The sequence below is a fragment of the Neoarius graeffei genome, chromosome 17 (genome assembly GCF_027579695.1).
Source record: "Neoarius graeffei isolate fNeoGra1 chromosome 17, fNeoGra1.pri, whole genome shotgun sequence".
In the NCBI taxonomy this organism is placed as follows: Eukaryota; Metazoa; Chordata; class Actinopteri; order Siluriformes; family Ariidae; genus Neoarius; species Neoarius graeffei.
In genome coordinates this window covers 26,437,022-26,443,021 of record NC_083585.1, presented here as the reverse complement: position 1 = coordinate 26,443,021, position 6,000 = coordinate 26,437,022, and the positions used below count along the sequence as shown (strand labels likewise).

The 6,000-nt window shown below is 45.1% G+C and overlaps 1 protein-coding gene across 1 annotated transcript in view; it reads right to left on the bottom strand.

The window, feature by feature from the left end:
* Positions 1-6,000, bottom strand: part of timm50 (translocase of inner mitochondrial membrane 50 homolog (S. cerevisiae)) — a 138,002-nt gene that overhangs the window by 110,937 nt on the left and 21,065 nt on the right. The gene's annotated exons all lie outside the window — the stretch shown is intronic.

The following is a 6,000-nucleotide window of genomic DNA, read 5'->3' as shown; positions in this document are numbered from 1 at the left end:
CCACCATTTTTATAAAACACGAGCGAAACCAGAAATCATTACACACAGGAAACTTTGTCGCTATGATTTTTTCCCCACAAAAACTCGTCTCATTCCTGTTAATTTTTACACATTTATCATCATCATTTGCACTCGGATCCAAGTACAGCTTAACGGACATTTTTACAATTTTTTTTTTTTTTTTTTAAATCGACTGAGATTTATTTTTTATGCTTGGTTAAAGATGAACAAAACCCCAAAATAAACAACTTGATACTGACAATATCCAAACAAGACATGTTCGAGTGGTCACTCGTTCATATTGGTACCTGTGGACAGATTTTTTTTTTAAAAGAAAAACAAGCAATGTCCCTGGGCGCTGACATCTTACTCTCTCAGAGTTTCAAATATCGCTCTGAGTCCAGATTACGCGAGAATCAGAGACTGTGACGTCACTTACATGCTGCATGACTTACCGAGGCTGAGATCTAGTGCATGCATCGCTTCTACAACAACCCTGAAGATGCTGAGTGTCAAGCGTTTGGGTGAAAAAATAAGCCCGATCACTGAAGCAATGAAAACACACACACACACACACACACACACACACACACACACACACACTTTGGGAGCATTTTTACTGCCTTTAAACTCCATCACCAGCTACTCATAGCATGTTTAATTTTTTGTAAGGAAGTAAATAAATAAAATAAAAAGTTACTGTAGATAGATAAAAAATAATAATTCCCCCCCTGTATTTTTGTGTTACATGCTTTTTTTTTTTTCGGGGGAACCCACCTGTCCTGCTGGAACGTCTGTGGAGGACATTGGAGATATCTACCTATTCGGAACCATGATTACCAGACTTTTGCTGATTGGATTAGGCATTGCCCTGGTATATCGAGGAAACCAGACAACGGTGACAGCTATTCAAAGCCCCACAAAGCTGCCAGATATGATTAAAGCGGTGGGCAAAGCTGTCGGCACTCAGACTGTGGCTATAGAACTTGAACCACAACATGGTTGTCATCTTGGAGATGCTTTCGGCTTTGCAAGGAATAAGTATTTCGGAGACCAAATGGAATTGAATTGAACAGAAATGGACAGATATGGACGAGTGGTGTGGACGTGTAAAGACTGCGTCTGTTCGAAAGACCAAACAATCTCTATCTTATCGACATTCGACTCCCTGAACAGCACCGGCCTCGATCAAGGCCGTTGCTGGGGCAACATTTCCCCCAGAAGGTCACTGCTGGGAGACACACTCGCATTCTTCGCATTCCTTCCCCAATTTTCCGCGGTCAGCCGTTTTTCACCCCCAGTGTGACAAGTGGGTGCATGACCAGCACCGCTTGTATGGCTGCAGGAGCGGACGGCTGCTTGCTTGCGCTGGATTACCTCTACCTCCTCCCCTCCCCACCCCTGATTGCCCCCTCCTTCCCCCCCTCAAATCCCATGTTTTAAAAAGTGTACTTGTGTTATTGTGTGCTTGTGCGGAGGTTTTTAAATGCTCCCACACTGTACTCCTGATAGGAGCATAGTTGGGGGGGGGGGGGGGGGGTTCTTTTTTTCATCTTTCCTCATGTTACTACTGTGTTTCTTTTCTTTTATCCCTGTCTTCCTGTCCTGTTCCCCCTCTGTAAGGACAGGTTGATGGTCAATTTCACTGGTAACAGTGACAAAGGGTTCATTCATTCATTTTTTGTTTTTTTAACTCACTGAGAAAAGCGATCTTTTTAGATGACAAGAATCACGGTGCCATGGCAACAGGATTGTTTACAAGTACCTGTGTGTGATAACTGCGCATGCGTTATCTAGCTGAGTGAGATTTAAATTTCATAAGCGTGAAGTCGGTTGATTTGCAGATTTTGTTGCCAGTATAAATTTAAAAAATAAATAAAAAAAAGTTACAGAAAATTTGATTAGATTTTTAGAATTGTAAGCATGTCACATATACTTTATAACACAAATGAAATTGTTTAGGGGCGGCACGGTGGTGTAGTGGTTAGCGCTGTCGCCTCACAGCAAGAAGGTCCGGGTTTGAGCCCCGTGGCCGGCAAGGTCCTTTCTGTGTGGAGTTTGCATGTTCTCCCCGTGTCCGCGTGGGTTTCCTCCGGGTGCTCCGGTTTCCCCCACAGTCCAAAGACATGCAGGTTAGGTTAACTGGTGACTCTAAATTGACCGTAGGTGTGAGTGTGAATGGTTGTCTGTGTCTATGTGTCAGCCCTGTGATGACCTGGCGACTTGTCCAGGGTGTACCCCGCCTTTCGCCCGTAGTCAGCTGGGATAGGCTCCAGCTCGTCCGCGACCCTGCACAGGATAAGCGGCTACAGATAATGGATGGATGGTATAACATCTTAACATGGTAAAGAGAACAATCCTCTGCACCGCCCACCTGCGCATGAAGAGCCTGGATTCTTCTCTTTACCGTGCCCAAAGACAAATATTACCCTGGTAACATTTCATTGGAAATAACCTCAACTTCCGACAAAACTGTCGAAACAGCGGCCGGTTCTCAAAAGACACCAAGGCGGAACTGGCTCCGCACCGTCACGGTGGAAAAGTGGTATAGACCCCAACCTGTTCCAGCATGACAATGCCCCTGTGCACAAAGCAACATAGCAGTGTCCATGAAGACATGGTTTGTTGAGGTTGAACCTCAACCACATGTGATGAGCTAGAAATCAAAGATCGAGTGGAAAATCTTTTCAGAAGAGTGGAGGTTATTATAACGAGACCGTCAAGGACGGCGTAGCTCACTCTGGCCCCAGAAGGAACGATCTAATGCCGCTTTTCCACTACAAACGCGGCTGAGCCGTGCCGTGCCGAGTCGAGCTGAGTCGAGCTGAGCGGGGCTGTTGGAGTTGCATTTCGACTACAACCGCGCTGAACCGTGCTGGCTGGAAGTGGGTGGACACATTGGGTGGAGTTAGCGAAAGTGGGTGGACGTCACGTGATGTCGTTAAGCAGCGCAAACAGTGACATCAGTGACAGTGGCGGAACAAGTCAGAGCCGGGCCGGGGGCGGGGCAAATGACCGGGCCCTTTATTAAAGCTTATCATAACATCATTTTAGGCTACAAAATGTCCGCAACTGCGGTGTTTACCAATTTCAACACTACCGGGTGCAACTATGTTATTTAGTACATCAAGTCCTTCAAACGAACATGTAACTCAGAAACAAAAAACATTAGGATACTGTACATGGCTCATAATAAAACATCAATAGCCTATACTGCGCACATTATTTGAAGGGCATACGAATGAGCGCTCAGAGGTTGCAACGGTGACAGGAAGAGTCAGAAATAAAAGGAGGGCGGTGCAAACCTCACTGAATGCACTGTGTTTACCAATTTCAACACTACGGGGTGCAACTATGTTATTTTGTACATTAAGTCCTTCAGACGAACATGTAACTCAGAAACAAAAAAACATTAGGCGACATACTGTACATGGGTCATAATAAAACATCAATAGCCTACTGCGCGCATTATTTGAAGGGCATACGACGAGCCTTGCGCTCCGCGAACTCGTCCACGATGCTCTGTATGTCACTGATTCAGTGAGCTTTTAAGCGGTAGTAAACAATAAACATGGAGGACATGGAGTCGTTAGTGTTTGCTGGTCTTGGTGCTGTGGCTTGTTGTCACCGACAACGCGGACAGATACTGGCAAGAGCGTATAGATGAGGCGAGGCGCATAAGGCTTCAGAAATTCTCGTAATTCGTAATTATTCTTCTTCCGGGTTTGCGGTGTTTACAGATCCCAGCGCGCTCGCGGGGCGTGTGTGGGCATGTGAGGACACTCCTCCTCACCAATCAGTGCACAGGGGAGTGTCTGCTCACGCCCCCAGACTCACTCGGCACGGCTTGGCTCGCTTCAGCCCCACTCCAAAACGGTGCGAGTTTTAGGGGCTAAGCAGGGCTGAAGCGAGCTGAGTCGTGCTGGTTTTTGGTAGTCGAAACGCGAGCCGTGTCGGGCTGAAGTGAGCTGAAGTGAGCTGAAAAAGGGTAGTGGAAAAGGGTCATAAAGTGGGCCATTGCAAGCTACACACAATATATATAGAAGCTCTATACATGCTAGGAATACCGACCTATTTGCCAGAAAGAATCCAAAAACGGTGAGGAATTGACCGAGAAGAAGCGATTTTTGTTGAACTGCTCATTAAGGCTTAATTAGTCCATAACTTCATTAATCTGGGTAGAAGTTATATGCACCCTAGGTTCCCCTACGTTCCTGGCAAAAAGAATAAAAAAAAATAAAAAAAACACCCCGGTGAAGATTCGAGGGAGAAGAAGTGATGTGTGGAAACTGCTCGTTAGGGATTGATTAATTACTCCACATCTTCATTATTAATTGCAATTATGCAAATTTGGGTAGAAGCTATCTATATGCACCCCAGGTAGACCGACCTTCCTGGCAAAAAGAATAAAAATTGGTGAAGAATTGAGAGAGAAGCAGTAATTTTTGTGCAATGTGGACGATGCTTGATGGACCCCGGACAACACGACGGCATAAACTCATCACCTATCGGCTGGATGAGCCAACGACGAATCAGGAACGGCGATGACGTTCAGCAACACACACAAGTATGATTCTCACAGCCACAAACTTTCAGCTATACAGTGCACGTGGATGAGGCATGTCGACAGTTCTGTTGTGTTTTAATAAGTTAAATGAAGCAAAAATAAGGGGAAAAAAATCATGCTAATAAAGGAATAAATGAACTTTACCTCACCTCTGTTGCAAAAACACAGCTGCCTCATTTCCTTTATGAGCAGTCGGTGAGGAGTAATCAATCACAGCGTACTCGTGTTACCAGTCACATGTACCCATGCATCACGGACATGGAGCAAAAAAAGGCAGCTGACTTTGATGAAATAACGGGGCAGAACAAGATGCTTAAAAAAAAAAAAAAAAAAAAGTGAAGGAGGAGCCATTTCTGTAATTTATCTGCAGGTCAGTCGCTCACAAAATGCAAACCTGATCATGTGTGTATTCTGAAAGGACACTCTGGCAGACGAGCAGAGCAACATCACGACATCGGAAAAATACTGTAAGTTACACCAGCGCTTTGTGGAGGAACTGCTCGAATAAAGCAAGCTAAGAGAATCTTTTCCCCATTAATATCCGTACTCATGTTGTTTAAGAGCATGTAAAGGTTGTGAGCAAAATGTTTATATGAGGTTGAAGACAAACTGAAGTTTCTGACGTTTACAAAAGCGACCCTTTCTATACTGTCAGCTTATCTCATCTCATTATCTGTAGCCGCTTTATCCTGTTCTACAGGGTCGCAGGCAAGCTGGAGCCTATCCCAGCTGACTACGGGTGAAAGGCGGGGTACACCCTGGACAAGTCGCCAGGTCATCACAGGGCTGACACATAGACACAGACAACCATTCACACTCACATTCACACCTACGGTCAATTTAGAGTCACCAGTTAACCTAACCTGCATGTCTTTGGACTGTGGGGGAAACCGGAGCACCCGGAGGAAACCCACACGGACACGGAGAACATGCAAACTCCACACAGAAAGACCCTCGCCGGCCACGGGGCTCGAACCCGGACCTTCTTGCTGTGAGGCGACAGCGCAAACCACTACACCACCGTGCCGCCCCACTGTCAGCTTATAATCAGCTAAATATTTATGGAATCAATTTTGTGCCAAAATGTTCATACAATACTTTTGAAATAGCAAACAAAAACGACAAATCAAAATACAAAAAAAGTCAATTTTTTAGACTGGCAAACAAATTATTCGTGTAATCGTGCAAAATATCAGTCTATTACTCTTCAGAAACCTTTTATTTTTGTTCCGCGTCTTTCTCAGTTTTGTTTGATGTAATTTATTTTGGTTGCGATTCCAGCTTTCTCGTTTGCGCTCCCTGACTTTTTGCTTGCAGTTTTGGCACAAACTTCACGTGTGGGTGGGCTGTCCAGGAACGCATTCCCATTGGCTAACTTGTGTTTGACTGACAGCTACGCTCAGCCATTTCCTACTCGGATTCTGGCGGACTGT